The following is a 26,501-nucleotide window of genomic DNA, read 5'->3' on the forward strand; positions in this document are numbered from 1 at the left end:
CCTGGTAGAGGTAATGGAGGGTGGATGACAACCACCTTAAAGACACTGATAAAAAGATATATCTCCATTAAAATTGCACACAGTCATATAAACACTTGTGCATCTGATTTCAGAGGCTGGAGACCATCTGAAGTCTGGCTGTAGACCTCTGGTGGAGTGGAGTGAAAAGAACAGTTTTAGAGTCAGTGAGATTTGGGTTCAAATCCTGACTGCCACTTACTCACAATGTGACCCTGAACAAGTGATTTAACTTCTCTGCATCTGTTTCTTCACTTGTAAGGTGAGGCTGATCCTTCCTCTTTCCTGTCTCCCAAAAGTTGTGAAGACCAAATAATAACATACAGGCAGTGCACCTGATGACCAATATTTGTACGTTTCCTTCCCCTGTCCCTGAAAGAATTTAAGGCACACATAGAACATGGGGGCAGGATCGGGGTGAAGACAGAGGGAGGAGCCACCAAGGAGGGAGACACACTGCCCTGGCTGCAGCTCTGTTTGTCCCCTAATCTCTCTTCCACTGTCAGCCAGGGCTCAGCCTGCCCAGCCTTATCTCTCCCCACAGCCAGCCTGGGACAGCTTTTCTCAACTAGATTTACATTTTTATTGATTTTCTTTCTCCCTTCTAGAGCAGTCCCTTCCCCTGCTGCCCCTTTTGCTATAAAATGGGCTTACCCTGGGAAACAGTAGTTCTGGAGCTGACCAAGAAGTGATGGTTCAAGGATGGATTCATTCACCATTCATTCATTCGTTTGTTTGTTCAACCACCCACCCAACCAACAAATCCTACATGGCTGCTCTATGCACCTGTGCTGGCACTGCTGGGGACACAGTCACGTGTCAGATACAGTAAACTCCTAGTGTAAGCAGACAAGCTGACACACAGTGACAAAAACATGAGTAGTCATATAGGGAATAAAGAAGAGGAAGCCACAAACTCTTCCTGGGGCCATCAGGAAAGTCTTCCAGAACAGGTTAGATCAGAGCTGGCTTAGGAGATTAGGCAGGAAGTCCCCAGGTAAGATGAAGGGATTGGGCATGAGAAACACTGGGATGCACAAAGATAGGAAGACATGAGAGAGCAAGGTGTGTCTGAGATATGACACAAGAGCAATGTGGCAGGGGTGTACTGTGCTGGGTGGGGCAATCAGGAGAGACAGGAGAGCTGAGGCTGGAGACACCACTGGGGACTAAGCCTTGAGTTCCAGCAGAAGGCTTTGGATATCTTCCTGAGGGCAAGGAGAAGCCCTTGAAGCATTGATTGATGGATAATTCCATTGACTGGTTATTTTAAGTGGAGTGACATGACAAGATTTGTGTTTTAGAAAGGCTGCTGGCTGCACCATGGGGGATTTGAGTGGTAAAGGGAAGCTGGAGGCCAAGAGCTCAGGCAGGAGGCTGGTGCGCTAATCAAGGGGAGAATTAGGAGGTCCTGAACCGGGTCAAGAGAGGCATCCTAGAAGTGGGGACATCTAAGCTGAGTCTTGAAAGATGAGTAGGAACACACCAGGTGGAGAAGCTGGGAACGGTGTCCAGGGAAAAGAAAGGGCACAGATAAAGTCTCAGCATACAGAAAGCTCCTGGCAGGCTTGGGGAATTTCCACTAGTTCAGCATGGCTGCAGTGTGGCCTAAGAGAGGGGTCATGGTGAGGGATGAGGCTAAAGAAGTGAGTCGGGGCCTTAAACTTCTCTCAATATTCTGTCTCTGGAAGCAAAACTCAGGTGGGAGAGAAGAGGGGGAGCGCTGGCCACCTGTGCAGAGGTAGCTGTGTGGGACTGGGAGGGCCCTGGGTCAGGGGTGCTTTGTACTCAAAGCAGACCTTTCCATACTCAACAACACTTCACATTTTACACATTTTACACATTTACACATTTTACACATTTACACAATCCCTTCACACTTGATCTTCACGGTTTCCTGGTGAGGCATGTGGGACAAGGGTTATATTTCCCATATAGTGGACAAATAAACTAAGGCCTAGAAAAGCACAAACATTTGTCCAAGGTTACTCAAGAGCCTCTCAAAATTCCACTGTTTTTTCTAATAAAACTTCTTGCCACAGAATCACATATACACACTTGATGATGTAGTGGCTGCTAACTAATGTGATGGAATAAAAAAAAAATGAGAGGAGACACATCAGAGAAAGAGACCTCCTCCTCCTGTTCTGTTCCTCAAACTTCACCCTGCAGACATTCCATCTGAGAAAACAGAACCAGGTTCTCCCTCTGCTCTGGAATCCAATAAACATGAGGGCAAATCCCAGCTGTGCCACTTGCCAGGTGTGAGAGGTCACTGCACTCAGCATTGGTTTCTCATCTTAAAAATGGAAGGAATGGGGCGCCTGGGTGACTCAGTCAGTTAAGTATCCAATTCTTGATTTGGGCTCAGGTCATGATCTTGCAGTTGTAGGATGGAATCCCGCATTGGGCTCTGTGCTGGGCATGGAGCCTGCTTAAAGTTCTCTCTCCCTCTCCCTCTGTGTATGCATATGCTTGCTGTCTCTCTCTCTCTCTTTCTGTCTGTCTCTCTCTCTCTCTCTCTCTCTCTCACACACACACACACACACACAATGGAAGACACAAACTCCACCTTTCAGGGTTGTTGTGAGGGTGTAATGTGACAATATAGCACTACAGCAGTTAACTACTGCTGAGTAAGAAACTACCCCAAAACTTAGCAGCTTAAAATAACACATATTTATTATCTCACACAATTTCTAAGGATTGAGAACCCAGAAGCAGCTTAAAATAACACATGTTTATTATCTCACACAATTTCTGAGGATTGAGAACCCAGAAGTGGACTGTGAGATTGTGGCTCAGGATCTCTCATGAGGTTGCAGTCAAGTGTCAGCCAGGGCTGCAGTCATCAGAAGCCTTAACGGGGATCCACTTCCAGGCTCACTCTGTGGTCGTTGTCAGGCAACCATTTTTTGCTGGCAGTTGGTCAAAGTTTTTACACAAGCCTCTCCATAAGGGTACTCTTGCCGTGATGGCTAACTTCCCCTGGAATGAATGATCCAAGAGAATGTGTGCTACCAAGATGGAAGCCATAGGTGTCTTTTCTAATACAATCTTAGAAGTGATATGCCATAACTTTTTCATATTCTGTTGGTCACACAGACTAACCCTGGTACAATGTGGGAGGGGAACACAAAAGTGGTAAACACCAGGAGATATGGAGCATTGGAACCAGCCATTGGAAGCTGGTTACAAGTGGCCAGAGGAGTGTCTGGCACACAATTATTCATTAGTAGCTGCTATTAGTTTCCCAATGCTCACAGACTGCGTGGGACAACAAGACTTGAACATGAACAGATGAAAGAGCTTGGCAAAGTAGACTTGAATTGGGTGATGCTCAATTATGTGGTAGAAGAGAGTGTGCTGGACAAGGGTGGAAACCAGGGCAGGATCCCTAGCAGAGGTGAAAAGGACAGGAGAGGCCAATCCAGAGAGGAGACAGAGTTAAATATGGCAAGCACTACTGGTTGACTTCCTATAGCCAATTCCCTTTCCTTGTTTTAGTAGCAAAGTACTTAGCCACAGGGATAATCCAAACCATTCATGGAAATGCCTTCCTCTTCACCAGTGAGTAGTCTAAGAGTAGACATGTGACTTCATTTTGGTCAATAAGATATAAGGGGATGGTCTGCTTGGAAAAATCTCCTCCTGGATGACACAGGCATGAGAGAAGAAGACCTTTTATGCTCCCATTCCCTTTCTTCCTGCTTGGGAAGACATGGTGCTTGGTGCCATATCAGCCATTTTGTGATCACAGAGGAGTCCCACTCAGAGCTTAGAATTGGAAAAGCCTTGATCATTAAACATGGTTGAGTCACCAGACAAACCTGGACCTACCTTCCTCCCCTCTCCTTGTTAAGGAAACAAAAGGTTTAAGCCTCTAAATCAGGTATTCTCTTACTTGCATTCTAACTGATTTAGTGAGCAAAGTATTCCAATTCCCTCTGGAGTTATTTCCTTTTCCCAAGGCAGATAGAGTGGAAATGTAAATGGGAAAGTGACTTGGCCTTGGAGGCAGGCGGCCTTGGTCTAACCCTAGCTCTGCCTCTAAGTTGCCCCGTGATCTTGAGCAAGTCCCTGCCCCTCTGGACCTCCAATAATTATAGCTAATATTTATTGACTGCTTACTCTGTGCCAAGCACTCCACTAAGAGCTTCCCTTGCATTATCTCATTCAATGCTCGCATCAACTATAGTGTGTCAATATTATTATTCTCTCTATTTTATGGATAAGGAGACTGAGATCCAGACATATTATGTAATTTACCCAAGGTTACACACAAAATTAGTGCTGGATCTCTGGATTCTGAATTCAGGCTCATCTCTCTCTAAAACCCAGGCTCCTGACCATGATGCTGTACCACCTAGCGGTAAAAGGAAGTCTCTGGACAAAATGACCTCTAAGGGCCTTTCCAGCTCAGATATTCTTTGATTTGCTGTCCCATTTCTAGCTACATGATGAACAAACCAGCTTATCCTAGAGAAGAAAGAAATAAAGACTGTCTTTAGCCATATGAAAAGCTGTCATGTGAGTGGGAGATTAGACTTTCTCAGTGTAGCTCAGAGGACGTGAACTGAACCAATGTGGGGACACTACAGGAAGAGAGTGCAGCTTACATAAGAGAGAACTTTCTATCTGCCATTCAGCAGGGAGTAGAGGTATGCACACAGATAATGACTCCCCTGTCATGAAACTTATGCAAGTATATGTTTGATAAACTTTTGACAGAAGTACTCCATTGTGTAGGTACAGGAATAAATGGCTTAAACCTTATAGTAGAAATTAAATGGGAAAATATACTAGAATACTCTCAGCACCATAACTGATACAAATAGTGGGAGTCGATAAACTGGGGTTTCTTTTCCCTTTTGACACTGAGATTCTTGGATTTTAATATTCCCTAATATGGACTTTTGGTTCTTTGGCTCTAGTATTCTATAGTATTTCTATAACTTCAACACACTGTGTTCTGCCCTGCTAAGTTGGTACGGTTTTAATATTCCAACTATCCATGGTCATGTGGCTCTAGAAGCTGAGCAGTCTATGATTTTGTACCTTAATAGTCTCTAGTTTTAACAGTCCAAGATTCAATAAAGTGTCTCTCAGAAGCTCCAGAAATATGAAGGAGTTGTTCCAAATGCTGTACTTCAGTGACCTGGACATACATTGGGCTACTCCCTGTGTCCATCTTATCACTCCACCACTATCCCCCCACCCTAGCCTCGGGCTCTTCATTCCAACCAACCCTCCTCTTTGATCTCTATACCATCCTCACTCTGCTATCTCCCCAAACACTGAGGAAGTACATTCACTCTCTATCTGCTGGCAATTATACATTGAACAAGGATCTGCTCTGTGCCAAGACTTGTGCTTACTCTAAAGGGGATATAAGGGAAGGAGAAGGCATGGTCATGACTCTCAGGAGGCCTAAGATTTAGAGACCCAAGTCTCTTGCTTTCCTTTAAGTTCAGCTCAAGCTCACCTCTACCAGCAAATTTTCCTTTATTAACACAAAATGTCTAGCACCAAAAACCTCAATCAGAAGCATGAAGATCTGAGTTCTTTGGTAGGTTATTGTGCACATTTTAATGTCTCTGTCCATCCTGTCTCCCTGATTATAACTGAGGTTTCCCTCTAAATCAAGAACATGTCTCCTCAGCTGAACTTTGATTTTCCAGAGGAAGACCAGGTCTTCCTCATAAGACTGGAGGCTCCATGTAGACATGGTCCATGCCTCCCTTATATCATACTTGAGTTAGAGTTAAAGACACAGTGATGTTTCTCCACCACTTTAACAAATTCTCAAAGGTAGTTCATAACTATCATTGGACTGAGGATTTTATAAAAGCATAACTCACATCTCCCTTTAATATGGGAAAGTCCTCAAGGCCAAGAAAGGGCTTCCACCCTCATACTGGGGTCCATCTCCCTGACAGCAAAGGGTCTAGGGCTCTTCCCTCTCTTCCTATTTCTTCAATCCCAGCCGAGGACTCTAGCCATAAGAGATATTTTTCCTAAAGATGATAAACAAATAAATGGAAAAGGGAAGATTCAGAAGACAGAATAGGAACTCAAGCCTGTCCCCAGCAGGTCCAGACCTTTTCTTACTCTATCCTGGTCCATCTTCTAAAAGCTGCTGTCCCTCTGCCTCTCCTAGCAACTCAGAGCAGTAAGTGAAGATGTCAGCACCTTGGACAGCGCCCAACCCATTACAGTTCTCAGAGCCAGCGGAAGCCAAGCTCTCCAACTCCCTTAGCCTCTGGGTGATGGATTTCCTCGTTTCTCAATTTGATTAAAGCCCAGTAGATAAGCAGAGCGCATTGTTCCTTTCTCTTCTCTCTTCCTGATGAACATAATTAACTCCGTCAGGCTGGGAATACTTGCTCTTAAATAGTGCCTTTCCAGCCCCCACCCAGGCATGCGTCAATAATACGCAGTCAAAACATTTGGAAGATACACGTTCTTTCCTGGGGAATGGAAGTGGGAGAGGAAGCTCTTCCTGAGATATACAGGGGCTGTGACTGGAGACTGAAAAATTGTGGTTGGGTAAAGAAAACCTTGAGCCAAAAGTCAGGAAATCTTAAGTTTGTTCTGGCTTTGCCACTAATCCAGATAGGATCTAGAACAAGTCACATGCTCTTTATGAGCCTGTTTTTTCCATTTATAAGATGAGGATATTGGATGAGAGGATCTCAAATGCTATGTTCAGTGCTTAGATTCTATGGGGAGGATTAAAACAGAGGGAAAGAGGCTTGCCTAAGGTCACAAAGCAAGCTCGTGGCAAAGCTGGTTTTGAATTCATGACTCCTGGCTTCTACTTCAGTGCTATTTCCTTTACACAGAACTTCTCCCTTCCTCCATATTACAGAATTTCTTGCCTGGGGATGTGGCTGAGGCAGCTGAAGAGGGGTGGGATTGAGATTATTGGTGCCAACAAAAGAAAATAAAATTTAAGATATGTGGAAATGCTGATGTCTCTGAAGAGAGCAGAGAACATAGTAGAAATAATTAAAATTAGGGGGAAAGGACCACCTGATAGAGACAGAAATTCAACTCCAAACTCAGAGAATCCCATAGAGGCTTTGTTACTTCTCCAAGGCCATCCAGCAAGGCAACTGTAGAATCCTCTTAAAGAGAAAGACTAAACTCTTGATTAACTACTGGGGGTATCCCTGTCAGAGAAGGAACAATATGAATCACTGCATATGTATCAGGTTACTAAAGTGTGCCCAGCTCTGTATTTCGTACTTTAGTGGGGGCATAAGGAGTAAGACATGAATTCTGTTCTCTGTATCTTTGATATGTATGCTGCTTCTTTTACTTGGAATTACTTCCAATGCATTTATGTATGTCCACATACTGTTGTTCTACTAAGGCCCAACCCGAAAGTTTACCCTGGCAAGAAGATATCCATAGCCTTATCCAGATACCACTTCTCCCTCCTCTGAATCCCCAAAGCATTTTCATTGTTCCTGTTTTACAGTACTCATCATCATCTGCTTTAACTGCTCCCAAAGAATGAGCACCTGTATTTTACTCAGTTTTGAATCACTCAGAATGCTCAACACAGATTTAAAATATAATAGAACCCCAGTAAGTACTGGATGGATGGACAGATGGATGATGAATATAGATGTATGAGTGACTGGGACAGGGAGTAGATGAAGAGATGGATGTGTGGATGGATAGGAGGTTTATATTGGTAGATGGTGAATGGATGGATGAACAGTTAAGTAGATGATCAGACAGGTGGACAGAAATGTATAAATGGGTAAATGAGCTGGTTCGTAGGTAGGTGGATGGACGGGTGAATGAGTGCATGAATGAATCTATGGGCAGCTGAGTAGAACAGTATGTAGGCAGAGAGTGAGGTTGGTGAATGGATGGATGAATATATAGATAGTAGTGTGGGTGAATGGGTAGATGGATAATTGCATGATTGTATGAGAAATGTCAGGGTAGATGTTAAGAATTATGGGGAAGAAACATGGAGATGTTCCTAATTATCACAAAGATCATTTTCATGGAGACTTTCCATTGCTAATGTCAGAAAAAAAAATGATGATGGGGATTTGCTGACTCTGTGTGTAAGCTAAGTCAAAAGTGTGCTATCCAGCCTCAAAAGATCTCCATCAATTTCAGGCTCTATCAATGGAAATCTAATATCAACATCAGAAAAGGTGACAGTCCTGCCCTGACCTGTTCACACTGTCCTGAAGTCTTTGTTCTGCTCTGTGCATCTGGGGAGATGATGATCTCCATGCCTTGTCCACAGAAGAGATACAGTGGGGAGTAATATGTAAAGTCTACCAAATAAAGAACTAGTGAAAGAGCCAGGAGTGTTCAGCCTGAAGAAGAGCAATCACCATGTCTCAGGATCTGGCTGCCTGTTCTGGGGCAGGCCCTGTGGCCCCAGAGGCAAAGCTGGGTCTCAGAAGTCACAAGGCTGGTGTCTCAGCCCCATTTGAGAAAGGCCATCATACAAGGGAAGGGTTATCTCAGGGGAGTGAGCCCCCCATCTCTGGGGGTACACAAGTAAGATCTGGACATCCGCTATCAGAGAAGCTGCAAAGTGAAGATTTGCTTGGTGTAGAAAGTAAATAAAGATAACACCGGGACACCTGGGTGGCTCAGTCGGTTAAGCATCTGACTTTGACTCAGGTCATCATCTCATGGTCTGTGAGTTCAGGCTTCATGTTGGGCTCTATGCTGACAGCTCAGAGCCTGGAGCCTGCTTCCCATTCTGTGTCTCCCTCTTTCTCTGCCCCTCCCCCACTCACACTCTTTCTTTTGTCTCTCAAAAAATGAATAAACATTAAAAAAAGTTTTTAAAAAGGCAACACCAAGGTCTCTTCCCACCCCCAAATTATATCATCTGTTCATCTCTTCATTTCTCAATAAATTATGTTAGGCTGTGCCCTGTGCTCACATTGGAATGCTGGCCAGAGCTGAGAGTTTGGGGAGATTTGAGAGAAAGGTAGTGCTTATGGGACCCTCAACTTTCTGTCCCTGTAGGACTGGGTTTGACAAATGAGGAGGAGGTGAAAATGTCCTTTCAGAGACCCAAATGACTGGGGAGGGGGAGGATCAGAGCCACGCAGAGCCAATCCATGACCTAGATTCCCTGTAATTAATGAGCCTACGTCGCTGACGTGTTGGCTTCTGATCAGTGCTGTCTCCCCAGCCCCGCCCAACTCTCTGGTATGAGAAGATTAAATCAATTAGGAGGAGGAGATCTGGCTGGCGCTGGTTGGGAACAGAGGATAATTCACTTACATAACAGGGGATTGGGGTTTGCACTTGGCCCTTGAGTAGTGGGTGTGGGTCCTAGACCCCAGGCCTTTGGGGAGAGACTTCAAGAGTTAAAAGTGAATGCAGAAAGGGCAAGGGGGTCCAGGGAAAGAAGGAGTGATGACCCCAGGTAAAGGCCCATCTTTCGTGTTCCTGCTGAGAACTAACCCCCTGTTTTCTGGGCTGAGAGAGAGCCAAATTGAAAAATACTCTTCTTACCCCAAATGAGAGGGGTCCCAGCCACTAGAATCATTCAACAGTGAAAATCTGACCACGCCTCTCTCCTTAGCTGGCATTTAAGGTCCTGCAGCCTCTCCCACCGCATCTCCTACCTCCAGGGCAGTGGGGGTGTGTAGAAAGGAAACAAACATGTCCTGGATTTCCCTCTGTGCCAGATCCTGGCTAGGCACTGAAGGTACAGAGAGAAACAAGTCCAGTTCCCTCATAAGTGTTGCCTTCTGAGGAAGACATATACCTGCAACACTCTGTGCCAAGCAGTATAACAGAGGACTGCAGGGGCAGGGTCCAGAGGGGGCACAGTGAGGGAGGCCTCCCAGGGCCAGTTCCAGAAGGCTCCCTAGAGGAGGCAACACTTGCATTCAGTGTGCCTGATAAGAAGGATGGATTAGTGGGAGTTCTTCAGGCTGACCTGGTTAAGGGAGGGCCTTGGGTAGAGGGAACAGCATGTACAAAGGCACGGCAGTGAGACAGCTTGGCATACACTCAGGGAACTAGTTGATGTGGATGGAGCCTACAGCATAAGGCAGGAATGGGGGAGATGAGGCAGGAGAGATAGCCAGGTCCAGGTCTCACTGCCGATGGCATGCCAAGAAAGGACAGAAGCAATAATCCCAGAGTCTCTGATCAATCCATGCTTCCTGAACACTGACAGTATGCCAGGCTCCAGGTGGGATTCAGGCCTGGCTGATATCTCTGGAGTTCTACTTGTGGGCTGCGCCTGCCTGCAGCCCCTTGCCTAAGATACCCAGGCAAGCAGTCTTACTGGTTAAATTTGAGCTGGCCCCTGGGGGCCTGCTCCTGATACCTAACTGGCCTCCTGAAGACCAGTCCAATGGTGAGTAAGGGCCCCATAAGGGTGGGCTGAGATGATATCCTGGAGACGGAGGTAAGGTATGGAATAAGAAATGTTTAGGAAGTTGGACTGGAAGGACACAGCCAGGGTTTTTACCTCCAGCATGCCATCCTACGGGAAACCCAGGTCTGGAGGGGAAGAAAATGAGCTGCAAAGGTTTCAGGCTGTTTAAGTCACAGGATAAAGCAGGTGGAGGTCCAAGGAGCCTTAGGAATTCAAGTGAACCACACACAAGCTGCCTGTAGGAAGCGGGCATGTAGAAATCCCTCCTTTCCTTCATTCTTGCCTTCAGCAGCTCTGAGTAACTCCTCTCTCCAGGCAGGCTCTGGGCTGAGCAGTGAGGCACAGATCTAGGATCACCCTGTTCATCGTCCAAAGGGCCAGCAGTAAGCCCAACACTTCCAGCACATCCAGGAACTGTCTGCGTTAAAACTTTGGCTGGTGGTTAAAGCCAGTGCCTGAAATTTATTTCACTGTTGAAAGATCTAGGAACTAACCTTTGTGGTTGCAAGCAACAGCAATGGACTCAGACGAAGCAAAACAGAAAAAAATTATTAGCAGTTCCACTGGGCATCTCAGAGTGGATGAGAAAGCTGGAGAATCAAAAGAGTGGGCACCTGAATTCACAGCCAAGGTCATACAATAGGAAGAGCTGGTCCCAACGCCTCTACTGGCATGGCCTTTGAACATCTCCACAGCACTACACCTCCAGATGTTGCACTGCTGCATGGCATGAGCACAGATATATTCTAATGAATCTTCCTCCCAGCCTCACTAACTGTCACATCGAAGTCCTGAGCCAGGAATGGCTGGCCAAACTGCCAGGGGGTGACAGTGGGAGAGTTATCTGGCCCCCTTCAGCTTTGAAATGGAAGGTGGGGTCCTAGCTCCCAAAGGCTTCACCTCCTGGGGGATTCATTCAAAATATAAAAATGGATTCGTTTTAGGCAGCAAAAAATGTGACAAGTGTCCACTACATTTTTATTGAGGACTCACTAAGTATGGGATGCATTGCCAGATGTTTTATATACACAGATCTGCAAGGCAATTCTCTAACTGGATAATGGTTGATCTCATTTGATAGCTGAGGAAACTAAGGTTTTAGAGGTGAAAGTAACTTCCAAAGCCACTCAGCTAATGAGTGATAGAGCCAGGATTTGAATACAGGTGGGTTTTTGTTGTTGTTATAAAGACATCATGCTGTCTCCCAAACTGTAAGCCAATCACTGTACTTACGGTTCCTAACATGTAAAACAAAAACAAAAACAAAAACATGTGGGGGCACAGAAAAATGTCAAGAAGTAAATATTCCAATGTCTTCACAAAATGATTGATGGGATAATGGGATTATTGAGTAGTTTTTTTTTTTTTCCTGCTTTTTCATGTTTTCCTATACTTTTTTTTTTTTTTTTTTTAAACTAAGAGCATGCTAGGGGCGCCTGGGTGGCTCAGTAGGTTAAGGGTCCAACTTGGACTCAGGTCATGATCTCACCCCACATCGGGCTCTGTGCTGACAGCTCAGAGCCTGGAGCCTGCTTTGGATTCTGTCTCCCTCGCTCTCTGCCCCTCCCCCGCTCATGCTCTGTTTCTCTCTCTCTTTCAAGAGCAAATAAACATTAAAAAAAGATTTAACTAACAGCATGCTTTCCCTTAATAATCATAAGAAAAAAATAAAAGTAAAAGTTTTAAAGATTAGAGCAGTGTTAACACAATTATGGAGGACATACGCTTAGAAAAAAGACGGGAAGGAAATTTGTCAAAAATGTCTCTGGATAGTGGGATCATAGGTGTGTTTATTTTTACCTTCCATTTTTCAAATTTTCTATAGTGAGCACACTCTGGAAAAAAAAATCAAAATAACTCTAAAAAAAACCAGGCATAAAATTATATTAACAAAGAGATGGCAAGGCCGTGCTTTGGTTCTTTAAGTTCCTGTAGTCCTGTCCTGTAGTGGTTTGGAAGTCAACGTAGTTCTGGGTTTTCTGGGGCAGCCTGGCAGTCCCCTGCAGTGTCTGCTGCCAGAGCTAGCCCAGCTGGCATGGACCACGGTCACCACAGTTATCTCAGGCTGAGCGCTCCGAGCCAGGGTGGGAATAACTCAACATTCCCACCTCTTCTAACAACGTGTACCTTATCAGGCCCTGCTACGCTGTAAGGTAAGGACTGAGCCCCCGGAGCTGAAATTCTCTCTGTTGGTTTTATCTCTCATCTCACAGGCTTTAAGGTTTGCCTTCTCCTCTCTGAATGGGGCAGTGCTGGTCAGTTGTGTCAAATTTAAGCCCCTCTGAGGTGCCTTCTGCGTCTCCGTATCTGAGGGGCAAGCCCCCAGTCCCCTCTCTTCCCTGCACTGCTCCAGCTCCCAGTGCTGTGGATGGACGGAGGATGGATGTTCAGTCCTGTCCTGGCCCCAGTCTGGTGAGGGAGGCAGTCCTCCAATCTCAGGGAGCCTCCAGACTATTCCCTACCTTAGGAATGTCTCAATCAGATGGAAGAGGGGGTCCTTATTTTACAGAAGTTCCCAGTGAGATGGGAAGAAAAGACAGGAGAGCGGGGCTGATTCTCATACAGGAGGAAATCAGTCTCAGCCAGCTTTGACTCCAGAAAGTTCTGTCCCAGGACTCCCATACCTTTCCAACACCTACTCCAGGTGGAACAGTCAACTACCATGGCCTTCCCTGGCCTCCAGGGCCCTCTGCTCCCTCCCCTTCTCCACCTCCCCAATCATATGGAGCTTCCTTATGCCCGATGCATCCTCCACTCCAATCTCCCCCACGAGGAGTCTTTCCACCTGCCCTCCTGCACCTCAGTTTCTCTCTGAGAAATGAGGGAGCCAAATGAGGGAGCCAGATACTCTTGAAGGTGCTCCAAAGCAATGGAGACATTCTGTGTCTCCTTAGCCCCTTTCCAGACCCCTCCCCTTCCCACTCCCTTCCCAGCTTCTCAACTAATCTGTTCCCTTTCCTCCAGGTTCCAGGTATGCCTCCTTCCTATAAAGCTCCCAGAATCTCCAGGCTAAGACCCACTCTGGCTCTTGCAGTGACCAAGCTGCTGCAGTAAAGAATGCAGTGGGGTAGAGCAGAGGTGGCTAGGGAGGGAGGAGGGCTCAGGCCAAGGCTGAGGTCGAGGAGCCTGGGCAGGGCAGGCGGCCAGTCCTAGCAGCCGGGGCCAAAGCTACCTCAGCAGCTTCTGCAAACCCCAGCAAGGCATCTACGCTTGGGTGGAGCTCCAGAGTTGAGAGGCTCGTGGGGGAGGGGAGCACCTGCTGAGGTCAGCACAGCCTCCAGAAACCTCTCCAGAGGAGGAGGAAACCACAGAGAGTCCCAGCCCAAACTCTGGACTCAGGGATAAGAGGAAATGACACTCCTTACTCCCTAGGGGAAATGACTCAGGTCCTGGGAAGCTAGAATCCAGGGCAGAGAGGGTCCCCAGAGGACACCTGCTGGGTATAGGAATCTCCCTTACTCCCCACAGTCCCATAGAACCCCTGCTCATGTGCCTTCTGGGGCAGAAAGCTCATTCCCTTCTATGGCAGCCCATTCCTCTGAGAGCTGCTTCATGCATCAACTATCAAATTGCCACTGATGCCTCCTCTGTGCCAGGATCTGTGCTGATGGGGATGCAGAGATACATCTGGTTCCTGCCCTCATGGAGGTTGCCATTGAAGTGGGGAGACAGACACGACCAAACGCTGCAGGGAAAAGCGGTGGAAGCCCAGAGGCAGTCCTGAGCTAGCTTTGGGGCAGGGTTGGGTGGGGGGGTCTGCCTCTCAGAGCAGACAACGGACCCATGGGGGCTCTCAGTAAGCAGGCAGCTTCAATTCCACCTAAATACTGACAATGCCAGCTTCACATTTCCAGCCCTGACACAGCTCCTGAACTCCAGACAAATATCCCACTGTCCATTCAACATCTCCACTTGGATGCCTCAGTATCTCTAATTCATCAGCACCAAGGCCGAATTCACACTCTCTGCCCACCCCTTTCCTGGTCTTTCTGCTCACGATGGATGGTCCCATCATCCACAGGCCAGACATCCTGGAGCCATCCCTCCTCTGCCTCACTATCTGGTCACCAGGCCCCGAGTGGCAAGCCTACCACCCCTCCCGCCTCCACACTACCACCCAGCTCCAGTGCTGTTGTCACCCACCTGTACCCCAGGCACCTCATTTGTCTTCTCGCAGTCAGCCCCCTCCAATCACAAAGTGACAGTGATCTTTCCTGAAAGGAAAGATCCTGAAAGATCCTGAAAGATCACCTCTCTGCTTAAAAGCCTTCAGTGGCTTCTCCTTGCCTTTGGGATAAAGGTTAAAATCTTGACAAGATCTGCAAGGCCTGGCCTTTGCAGACCTCGCCAACTGTATCTCAGCAACCCCCCTCCTCCATCTCCTGCCCTCCCATCTCTGGCCCATCGTGCCTTGTCACCTGACCTCAGGCCTCTGCACGTGCTATTCACATGGATGCCCCATGGGTTCAAAGACTTGGGTTGCCCTCCTTTTCTCTTCCAAATGACACCCAGGACATCTGTTCTTTGCATGTTCCCTGGCCCTGAGCACCAATCTCTGGCCCTTGAAGGAACAGCTGTGGACACAGCCTATGGTTACAAAGTAACCGGCAGGTTTGGAGCCCAAGGTCCCAGAACCTCCCAGTGTTCCCAGAGGAAAAGCCCTGACTCTGGCTCCCAGATGCCTTCCAGATCTCCCGCTCCCCTCCTGCTCTCTTCTTCCATTCCTGGTCTGGGAGCTGGGGGTGGAGAATGGGCAAACCTCCCCATCTCCTCAGCCCAGATTCTTCCTGGGCCTTACAGTGGGGCTCAGAGCTGAAGGATGAAAGAAATGAAGTGCCCAGACTGGTACACTCCATCTGGACCCGCAAGCCATGTGCTCCCTGGGCTCCCAGACAAGCCAGTCATCCTCAGGCCTCAGGCCAGGTACTGCCTCCTCTGTGCAGTGTGCCAGGACTCCCTGAAGCAGGAGTCCCGTTTTCCCAGGGCTCCCGTGGCATGGAGGACACCCGGCGCTACCAATTTGCCTGTTGTTGTGTTGGGTTCTCCTCCCCTAACAGCTCTACTTGCTTAGGAGGGACATGTTTTTCCCTCTGCGCCCCAAGCCCGGGTCCAGGGTGGCCCCAAAAGAGAGGCTCAGAAAAGGCTCAGCATTACAACATGGGACTAACAACACAGAAACGTGTGTTTTTCTTTTCTTTGCACATAATTGCCGTTAAGCTCCGTCTCCTTTGTCTTCGACATTTTGTGAGAAGGTGGGCCTATGAGTCTGACCAGCCTCAGCTCCTCTGCTTATTAGCTGTGACCTCAAGCAAACGCTCAGCCTCTCGGGGCCTCAGTTTCTTCCCCCATAAAACGAGAACAGGGGCGCCTGGGTGGCTCAGTCGGTTAAGCATCGGATTCTTAACTTCAGCTCAGGCCATGATCTCCCAGTTCCTGAGTTCAAGGCCCACATCAGGCTCTGCGCTGACAGCATGGAGCCTGCTTGGGATTCTCTCTCTTTCTGTCCCTCCCCTGGTGGCACTCTCACACTCTCTCGCTCTCAAAATAAATAAATTTAAGAAATGTTTAAAAAAAATGAGAGCAATGTCCTCCTCCGAGAGTTTTCATAACTAAGTGAGCTACCTTATGCAAAAGTTATGGCACAGTATGTGAGCACAGTATGTGCTCAATAATTCCTTTCCCTCTCCCCACCCCAACCTTTGAGCCCTAATAGGAACCTAGCATTTACTTCCATGAACTTGAACCTATGGCTGTCACCTACATATCAAGTCAATCCAAATCATTTTGAAACCCAGTCCTGCCACCTGACATCGTCACCCTTCTGCCTGCAGATCTGATACACGTTTTATTTGGTTTCATCTAAGTCCTTCAAAAATACATCAGACCAAGCATGTCAGCACGGAAGACTAAGCCATGGGCAGGGCTACAGTCTGCCCTCCAGACTGCCATTGATCCACTAATCAATTTTCCTCCACCAACTGTCCAGGCAGCTAGGGATTCCCCTAGAGTATCACTATTTGATCCCGCCCCTTGTCTTGCCATAAAAACACCTTGGGAGATGTTCCAAATGCCTTTTTGAAATCAAGATTCTTAGGACTCTGACAGACCCCTGATTTATCACTCAGGGTCTCCCAAAGGAGGAGAGAGGGGAGATTAGCCTGACTTCCTTTAAGTAAACTTCTGCTGGGTCCTGGTGAGCACTGCATTTTCGTCTTCTTTTTTTCAATGATACAAGCCATTCTTTTTCTGTCTTTGTTAATGCTGTTAAGTCTGAAGAATTTTTAGTCTTCAGTGAAGTCTCACTTAGAAATGATCTAACACAGGCCACTTGCCTACAACAGTTGGCCGTTGGCTGAAAGCAGTGCAAAACACTTAAATGAGAACCTCCCTCTACCACAGGGAGGTGGAAATCTGCCTTCCAAATGAATGAAGGTTTTCTACAGGAAGGTAAATTTCCATCCTGCTCTTTCGACTTGTTATAAATGTAGAATGGTGAATTTCAAATAATCGCTGCCTTCTTGTAATATTGAGTCAAACATTCACTTGTTAAAAATATAACAACATTGTGCCTTAATAAAAGCTTAGCTGTATATTTTAAGACCAAGAAAATAAGCTTAGCCAACTATGATTTTCAAAGTTTTGTAAGATGGAGAACATAAAAAGCCAGACAAGAGGGAGCATAATGAAATCCAGCAGGAATAATTTGTAATTAGAAAACCCCACGCAATTCTTCAGCCAAGGATAATGGTGATCCATCTTAAAAACACATGTGTCCCATGCTGGGCACTGATGAGCCTAATCAGACACACTCCACTGACATTTTTCACAATACCGAGGGGCCCCTAATTGCTGGTGGGTGCAGACAGGCAAGCTTCTGCTGTTCCTCTCAGGAGATGATGATGATTAAAAGCAGGCCTGGAGCCAAACGGCTGGGGGTGGAATCTCAGCCCTCCTCCTACTCACGCTGTGGCCTTGGACAAGTTACTTACCCTCTCTGGGCCTCAGTTTCCTCATCTTTAAAATCAGGACTGAGAGTCACTACCTTTGAGGATGTAAAGCTGTAAAGACAGCAGCTATGTAAAGTCTGCCTCACCCAAAATGTGTTCTCTCCTACTCCCCAGTTACTGCTGGGGTGCTCATAGGCGGGGCCAAAGGAGGGTCCTCTTCCCTCTCCCCATCCTGCTGCCGCTCTCCTCTATTAGGAACATTCAGCCGCTGCCAGAAGATTCAGCCTGCATGGAAAGGTGCTGTGCCCACAGTGGCCCTGCCCTGAGGCCTAGTGTATCCTCTCCTCAATGCCCCCCAGCCCGCTCTGGACCACAGCCTGGCCCTGGCCCAGCTGGTCTGCTGGTGATCTGCCCGAGCTAAGCAGAGGTGGCTTGGCTCCAGCAGGGGCTAAAGGTTCTTCATTTTGTTTTCTGCTTCAGCTTAACCATCTGGGGTGGGCGGGAGGGTAGGAGGAGTGGCAAAGAGGGAAAGAGAAATGCACTGTTCCCTCACTTCTTCCTCCCCTGCCTCCCCCACGGCCAGGCACAAGCTGTGTTCAGTCCGGCACTGTCCTCAGCCCCAGGAAAGCTGCCCCAGGGGTCCCCTGCATGATGTCCCAGGGGATGGAAGTGATCTGTCTCTGTACTGCCTCCAACATCCCTCCCTCCCCCCCTTTTTATGTCCTTCCCTGGTTCAGCCTGTCCTGCCTGTTGAGTACAACAGCTCTTCTCTGCACTTGCCACGTGCCTGCCCCTCCCTGGGCCGAGCACTGGGGCACAGGAGATGATGCAGGCGAGGGCTCTGCCCTCCAAGCACTCATTTTATAGCACCAAGAGCACAGGCTGCCGAGCACAAGCCTAAGCTGGACTCTCCACTCGGCCCCTTTTAAGCTGTGTGATCTTGGGTCAACTACTTAACCTGAGGGTCCACTTCTTTATTTAAAATTTGAGGCCAAAGTACCTCCATTTCAGGACCACTGTGAAAATTAAATACAATCATGTATGTAAACCTCTCAACTCAGCACACTGCATACAGTGGATGCTCACTCACGTCTGACTGCCTTCCCTCCCTCCTGTCTTCCTCCCTCTTTCCCCATAGCCAGCTGCCTCTTTCAGAGGAGTGGGCCATGACAGTTCTACGGGTAGGTGTGTAGATGTCGAGACCTTCCCCAGCTGGGGGTCCTAAGAGCCAGGGTCGGATGGGCTTGCGTGGGGCCAAGCCCCGTGCTGTGTAGTGTGGGGGTACAGACCAGCCATGCCTCTGCCTGCCAGGTGCTTTCTTTCAGAAGTAGACTCAGGCCTCTGACCTCCTTTTCTCTCTCCCAGTGGCTAATTAGGGCCGATTGTGGGCTCCTTTTTAGCCTTTCCTTTTCTGAACTTCCAACTGGCTTCTTTTTTCCTTTCCCAGGGCAGTGCTGGGGACATACTGGCAGAGCCAAGCTGAAGCCCCCACCATAGGCAGGCAATGCACTAAGGAGGGGTGAGAGCTGTTTATCCTGGGTATGCCATGGGAGCTGCTGAGGCACAGACTTTGGGGTTGGCCCAACAGGGAACTGTGTAGGCTGCTGTCCACCCATCTGTCCTGAGGTTCCTGTCTTAAGTCCAGGAATATGTGGGGCGTCCAGCAATCAGTGTTCTGGCCAGCTTTCAAGGTCTTCCTGCCCACCCACAGACTTCCAGAGAGTGACAAGCTCCTAATGATCCCCAGGGATATTGTGCCCTTATACAGCTGGGGGAAGCTACCCAGTGCACCTGAAGCTGAACGCTTTCTCTATCATTTTGGGACACAGCTAGGGAAATCTAGGGACTTAGAACCTTACCTGCTGGGGGAAACCAGCACTAGACCATCCTGATAAAAGACCAACGTAAGGCTAGAAAGGCAGAAGCAGCTCTGGGGTGGCAAGAACCTCCAGTTTTGAGGGCCTAGTCTCGTGGTAATAGATGGTCTAACTGCAGGCTCCTTCATGAGCTGGGAGCTCCAGCACACCAGAGATGGGAAATGAGTGAGTCAGGCGTCCCAGGGCCAGGGATTAGCAGCAAATGGGGCCGAGACCCAAGGTGGGACCTGAACATCTTCAATCACTAAGAAACAACGGAAACCACGGTGAAATAAAGCTGCTCCCAGTGGACGGAGAGGAGAAGGGCCACAGTAGCTAGAGCCAGGCAGGGGTGCCACTTATAAGGAATCACACATCAGTGGAAAGGGTAGGCAGGTCAGGGGGATGTCATGGAGGAGCCCTGAGCAGAAGCAGAGAAAGAGACAAAGGAGGCAGAGGGCAGAGGAGTCATTAGGAAGGCTTCCTAGAAGAGAAGTGTCACCGTGAATGGTCAAGAAATATGGTGTCAAAGGTTCAGGAGGTGGGCTCACCAACCGTCTTGAGAACCAAAGCCTGTGGTGACCTTTACGTTCTAGGTGGGTGCCAGGGGAGTGATGCTGGAATTACTCAGGCCAAGGTGTCCTCCGCCCTCCATCTCCAGCGGGCAGGAGGCTGCCACATGTTTTCATCACGCCTTCTCACCTGGAGCCAGAGCCTGCTGCCTGATGGCTCCTCTGCTAATGGCTTCCAGGTGTGTCCTTGGGCCCCTGGGGGAGACATCCTGGAGGACACACCCCCTCCATCCCAAGTCCCACTGTTCTGGTCACCTTCAGCCACAGAACCTGGGCCGGCCTGGGGCAGGCCGTGGAACACCGGCGCAACCTCACTGCAGGTGGGATGGGTATCAAAGGTCACACTGTTTCCTTCTCTGATTGGCTGCTGAGCTCTGAGCCCCCTCATCAAGGTCACTTCTGGTCCCTGGTACCTTCAGTGCAAGGGACCCAGGGGTAAAATGAAAGTTGTTCCATGGAATAAGATGGCTGGATGGCCTGTGTCTCTGGGGAGAGGGGTCGGCCTCGTGCCTCCTTAGGATACTAAATGTGTCTGTGCGTCTCCAGGACTATGGGCTGTTTCTTTCTGCAAATCTGTAACTCTTTCTGTATGTCTGTCCTTGGAACCGTTTATTCCTGTTTTTGAGACTACATATCCACGTGTTTCCCTGTGTACTTCACAGCAAAGCCAACTCTGACTGCAACAACAAATTCCATCAGTGTTTATTGTCTAATAAATGGAAGTCCAGTATCACTCTTGCTGCTTCACTTCCCTGAGGCCTTAAGTTTTCATTCCAGAGTTATTTCCAGCCTAAATGGGAGGAATCTGATTCATGCTTTGCTCGGGGGTGACTTGGCCTTAAGAAGGCAAGAGGCTCATGGCTGATGCGCTGAAAAGTAGCAGTGCCCCTGTGGCTTGGAGCAGACTCCAAGCTCCAGATACCTTGCAGTCTGTTGGGTCCATCTTCTGGTATTCTCCTGGGCCAGGCTGATGCTTGAGTGAGTCTGTGTTCCTGGACCAAAGCTTATATTGGCCACCAGCTTTATTATCACCATCCTCGCCATTATCTCTTTGTTCATCACCATCACTATTATCATGACCGCCATCACCATCATCACCCCTTCTACTACCATTACCACCACCATTACCGTTGCATTACCACCGTCAGCACCACAACTAGGATGCCACAGTCACTGTCGCCATCAATACCACTGTCAGAGATATCCAGTTACTTTTTAATAGCTATTTTTCCTTCGTTTTCAATAGTAATGACTATAACCTTTTGCTGGGCACATTGCCTCCAAGTTAAAAGACTTATTGACCATGCTCTTTGAAGCTAGTTACATGTGGCCATGTAAGTGAAAGTGCTGGATAAAAGTAAGGGAAGTGGCCCCCTTATTTATCTTCTGTCTCCACTTGCTATCTGATGTGATGGCTGGTGCTCTAGCAGCCATTTTGTACCAAAGAATGAGGACTATACCCTAGGGAAGGCAGAGTGGGGGGCTAGAAGGAGTGTTGGTTCTCATGAATGTGGAGAAACCATTCAGACTCTGGACTGTCTACATCTGGACTTTTTTTTTTTTACTTTTATTTTTTTATCCTTTAAGAGACCCTTGTTTTTGGGCATTCTGATGTGTACCACTTAACCTAATCCTAATTAGTATACATCACCACATATTAGTTTTCATTAAATACTGCAGCCTAATGATCTGTATGAGTGATGGAGGAGGGCAGGGAGGAGGAGATGGAGAGAGGAGGGACAGAGGTAAGGAGAGGAAGACAGGGAAGGAGGGAGAGGGAGGGAAGGAGACAGAGGTGGGCATTGATTGAGAGATTTAATTCTAGGACACAGAAATGATTCTTACCTTCTAGAAGTAGCCATTCTGAGGCAGGCAGTGGCAAGAAGGATAAAGACATTCAGCACCGTGGACAGATCCAGGAACACTGTAGTAAGGGGACACAGCAGGGAAAGGCGAGAAGGTTGGTGGTAGTGGTGGTAGTTTTCTTCAGGACATACATGTTCATTAACTCACACTGTACCAGGCACTGGGATAAATACCAAGATGAGTTTCCACCACATACACATTTAGCCCCCAAGACCAAAACAAGCAGATCAGCATGAGACAGCTTCCTAAAGCAGAGGGAAGGGATTGAGAAGCCAGCCCAGGGGTAGGACAAGAAGACCTTGTGACAGAATGAACAAAATGCCAAAGAATAAAAGACCTTGTGGGTGGAGGGAAGGCTCCAGGTTGTAAGAGGGTGAGTGAGTCAACTGGTCTCCCCGTCGGTCGATAAAGAAAAGGAGTGGGTCTCACTGGTTAGAGGTGCCAGGACCCTTCTAGTCCTCAGTTGCTACATCAAAGATTCCAGTCTCTGCTGCCAGGAACCAAGATACATGCTTGTAGGGGTATATGGAATCTGTGACTAAGACTCTACAATTCTAATTCTAAGCCTCTGAATCAGTTATTTACTGCTGCGTAACAAATCACCCCCCTCCAAAACATAATGACTTAAAACAGCATCGACTTTATTTGTTCACAATTCTGTGAGTCAGCAATTTTGGGCTTGGGTCAGCTGGATAGTTCTCCTGGTCTTCTCTAGGGTCACTCAGGCAGCTGGCTGGAAGATCACTTGGGAGCCAGTTGGTCTAGAGGGCTTCAGCTGGGGTGGCTCATTTCTGGTTTCTTCCCCTAAGAAGCTTGCCCGGGTATCTATACATGGAGATCTCAGGGGACCAGGAGAAGGAAAGCCCCAATGCACAAGCACTTTTAAATCCTCTGCTTGCATCACATTTGCTGATGTCTCAATAGCCAAAGGAGTTCAACTGGCCAAACTAGTCAGTGTGGGAAGGGACATCACAAAAGTATAGATAGAAATAGGCAGGATTCATTGCAGGGGAACATTAATATAACAACCTTCCACAAGTTCTAAGTGTTTCATTTACCACCATAAGAGTCTTACATTCTGATTCAAACAGACCATGGTTCTATGGCCTCAAACTCTGTGGTTCTTATAATTCAGTGCTTTGATTCCAAGATCCTATAATTCTAGAAGTAGAAGGCTTAGAGTAGCTGAGGAGGATCATGAGGACCCGAGTTAACAAGGAAGCCAAACAAACTAAGGTCACTCCTAGATCTAAGCAAGAACCCATTTGCCTCTCCCATTCCCATTCCTCAGCCCCCAACTTCCTGCATATGGCAAGGCAGTGGCATGATCACCAAACTGGGAATCAGAAAACCTATAAAATAGGCTTGTTGCATTATTAATTTGGGGTGGCCCCCAAGCATCACTCTTACAACCAACAGAGGTATCAATTCCTATTTTTTGAATGACACAGAACAGTGGTGAAGCCAGGAGAACTGGCCTCACTAACTTCCATTATCAGGAGGCTGAACCTGGTGCAGCTTAGAGAGTTTAGCTCTCACCTCCTCAAAGCGCATCTATAGCTGAAGAGACCTTGAGCTTTAAGGAAATCAAGATTTAAATAGGCTACTGCCCTTGACCTGTCCCAACCTCTACCTGCAAAACATAGGAAGAAAAGGGGAGGAAAGGAAATGGGAAGGGAGGGGAGGAGAGGAGAAGAAAACCCCCAACCCTGCTCCTTCCCCTTCCCCCTACCAACTCCTGTCCCTGACTCAACTGAGTGTGTATACTGGAACCCTGGCTGGCCTTGAGCCTAAGTCTGCTCTGCCTTTCAGCTTCCCCAGGAAGAAGAGTGTGGAGGCAAAAAGTAGTTCCGTGAGAGGAGACCTAGATCAGGGCAGTAACTCATGAAAACTTTACAGCTAGAGGGACCAGCAGCAACTCACCGGCTGAACCACCTTGTAGCACAGTGAAGGGATGAGAAGCCCAGAGAGGGACATGAACCTGCTCACAGTCACACAGCCAGCCACTAGTAGACCAAGACCAAAAGCAAAATGGGGTCACTTTCCTTCTCTAAACTTCAGGTTTCAATTCTAACCTGGGGGTAACAAACCCAGGCTGGGACACCACTTAAAAACTGTAAAGCACAGTGCAAGGCTAATAAAGAATCAGGTTTTCCCCAATGGCCTGGGAGTCTGGGTGGGGGAGGGTGGGTTGAGGTGGAGGCAGGAACACTTACGACTTTGAGAGGACTCATCCAGCTCATTTATTCTAGCCTTTCCCCAGAGGCCCAGGCTGCAGAGTGGAGGAGGAGGGTATTAAATATCAGAGAGTTATTTAAAAGCCAGTTGCTGGCCCCTCAAAAGCAGAGCGTGGCCTCTGCTGACTCAATGGAGAAAATGAATCTTGGGCCTATGGATTTTCCTGTGTCTCATAGTCAGTGGGGGGTGGGGGGGGAGGGGAGTGAAAAATGGGAACAGCAAAGCCTGAAGTGGAGTTTTCCCCTCCCTGCCAGTGCAGAAGCTACAGTAGAGGAGAGAACCTGGGGCCTCCCCCACTACCTAATGACTGAGCTTCGTCATGTCAGCCCTGCCCAGCTGCTCCTCCACTTGCCTCAGAGGAAGGGGGGAACAGACGAAAAGGGAGTCTGCCAAGATAAAGGGGCCCTAGATATCACAGGCTGCTACAGACTTAGGAAGACCGTCCTCCCCCACCAGACTATGCTACAGCACTATATAGTTGGGATGGAGCCAAGTTCAAGGTCACACACCAGCACTATATAGTTGGGATGGGGCCAAGTTCAAGGTCACACATCAAGGTGGGCTCACCAACTTGGGCAAATCACAGTATTACCTTCCCTTCCATGACCCGCATCCTTAAAAGGTCAAGGGGCACAGCACTGAAAGCCCTCCAAGATCATCCTGTCTACACACACACATTTTTTGCAGACAGGGAAACTGAGATCTGGGAAGGCAGACTTGCCTAAAGACTTCTGGAACACTGAGACACCTCTGATGGACAAATGGAGCTGGAGGCAGGTGGGGAAGGGACTACCTGGTGGGTGACCTCAGGGAAATTGCCAAACCTCTGCAGGCTCCCTGCCAAGGCTCAGTGGACCTTACAGAGGGCAAGGCCTTTAGAGAGGAGAGTGCCTTGGAAGGCTCAGAGAGGGGCTCTGGAGCCTAGTGTGGTAATAAATTCAAGAACTAGGTCCAGTGAAGCTGACATGGGGGGATTCTCAACCTGCAAAGGGCAGTCACTCTGCTTGGGTGGGGCTGGGATGACTCATTTGCTGAGTCCTAAGGAAACCCTGAACGCTTGAACTATTTGCCCACAGGGTCCCCTGGGACCTAACCTAGTCACACTCTACAGAGAGAGAGCCTAGGATTGGGAGGGCTGCAGCATAGAAGATGAGCAGGAAACCCGAGCTACTGTCAGGCTTGGGTCAGCTGTGCAACCTTGGGGAAAGCACTTCACCTTTCTGGGAGGCTGTGTGAAGTGTAGATGGGGGCTCCTCATCTTGCCTGTCTCAGGATCAGCAAGAGATTTTTAAATCATTATTTCACCCATTGGTCCCTTCTCCATGCTGAGCTCTGAGATGACACCACAGGAGACCAGACCAGTCCTGAGCTCATTTGCTGACAGTTAGGGGGCTCAGAGGAGCATCAGCCCTCTGACTGCTAAGTGAAATTCAAAGGAGAGAAAAGGAAGCCATGAAGGCTTCCTGGAGGGGACAGAACCCAAGGTGAGCTCTGACTGGGCTGTGCTGAAGGAACAGAGTCAAGGGGAGAGAGCACCCCAAGTGGGGAAAAATGTGAGCTAAGATAATTCCACCGGATGCATCAGGGAATGAATACAGCCCCAGACACAATTGGACTTACATTTATTGAACACCTACTGCGTGCTGAATGCATGACAACATGGAGAGAGAAGTTCCTCCAGAGAAGAGAGACCCCAAAATAGCTCACAGACTTGGTTCCAGGGGAACTTGAACAGAAAAGGGGAACACCTGCATAAAGAGGAGAGGGGAGGAGAGGAGGAGGTTGGGTAGGGACATTCACAGAGACCGCAAGTAGAGATTCATTCCTTTTACCACCTATCATGAATTTGCTATGCTGGGGGCAGAAGGAAGACTAAACAGGGCAAAATGACATGGGAGCTAATTAGTCCCAGAAAAGGACAATGCCATGTCCTGTCACAGAGGGGACAAGCCCCCCCCCCCCCCCCCCCCCCCGGGCTCTGGTTGATAAGGCTTTTCTTGTTGCAAATCACTTTCCATTCACATTGTCACAATAGCTCTGAGAAGACTAAGAAGGATAGGAATTCAGAAGCCCATCTACTTTCCAGAAGTTGACAGAGGCAGAGAGAGGTCCAAGGTCACACCATACCCATCCTGGTGTCTGTAGCCGGCTTCAGTTTCCTGGGGGCAGGATGAGATTCCCTGTTGCACTGGCCCCGCTAAGATGTGGCCAATACCTTGGACAAAGGCCTGGGCAAGGAGCCTAGGGCCAGGTCCTAGGCTAAGCCCAGACAGCCACTGGCTTTGAGGCAAGTCCCTGGCCCTCTGGCCTCAGACTCCCCACTTATAAAACATGGTCATTGCTTTATTCTCTGGTACCTGATGTTTCTAGGTTCTCTCTGGGCCTCCATCTTCAATTGAGATGTCTAGCTCCCCCTTTCCCCCCTAAGGCTGCCTGCTGTCCTACAGCCCTTTCTCAAGGAGTCCATCAGCACACCAGGAACCAGCCACCATGGGGTCCTAGAGAGGGGGCTCTGGCCTTGGCAGTTGGGTTGTAATTCCTCAGAGGCTGGAGGCAGAAAGGGTTCTATGCAGTGGGACAGGGAAGCAGAGACCTTTCCATCCATCCATCCATC

General features: G+C 48.3%; 2 long non-coding RNA genes across 2 annotated transcripts; one reads left to right on the forward strand and one right to left on the reverse strand.

Annotated features, from left to right (window-relative positions):
- Positions 1–1,884: 1,884 nt before the first annotated feature.
- Positions 1,885–26,501, reverse strand: LOC132661276 (uncharacterized). Its single transcript, XR_009602169.3, has 5 exons — positions 25,508–26,501; positions 23,866–23,921; positions 23,573–23,655; positions 21,629–21,707; positions 1,885–3,006 (listed from the first exon to the last, which is right to left on the reverse strand). It is a non-coding gene; the product is annotated as an uncharacterized LOC132661276 (long non-coding RNA).
- Positions 3,000–11,679, forward strand: LOC132661277 (uncharacterized). Its single transcript, XR_009602170.3, has 2 exons — positions 3,000–7,614; positions 8,164–11,679. It is a non-coding gene; the product is annotated as an uncharacterized LOC132661277 (long non-coding RNA).

Source organism: Panthera onca, chromosome D1 (assembly GCF_046562875.1).
Source record: "Panthera onca isolate mPanOnc1 chromosome D1, mPanOnc1 haplotype 2, whole genome shotgun sequence".
Lineage (NCBI taxonomy): Eukaryota > Metazoa > Chordata > Mammalia > Carnivora > Felidae > Panthera > Panthera onca.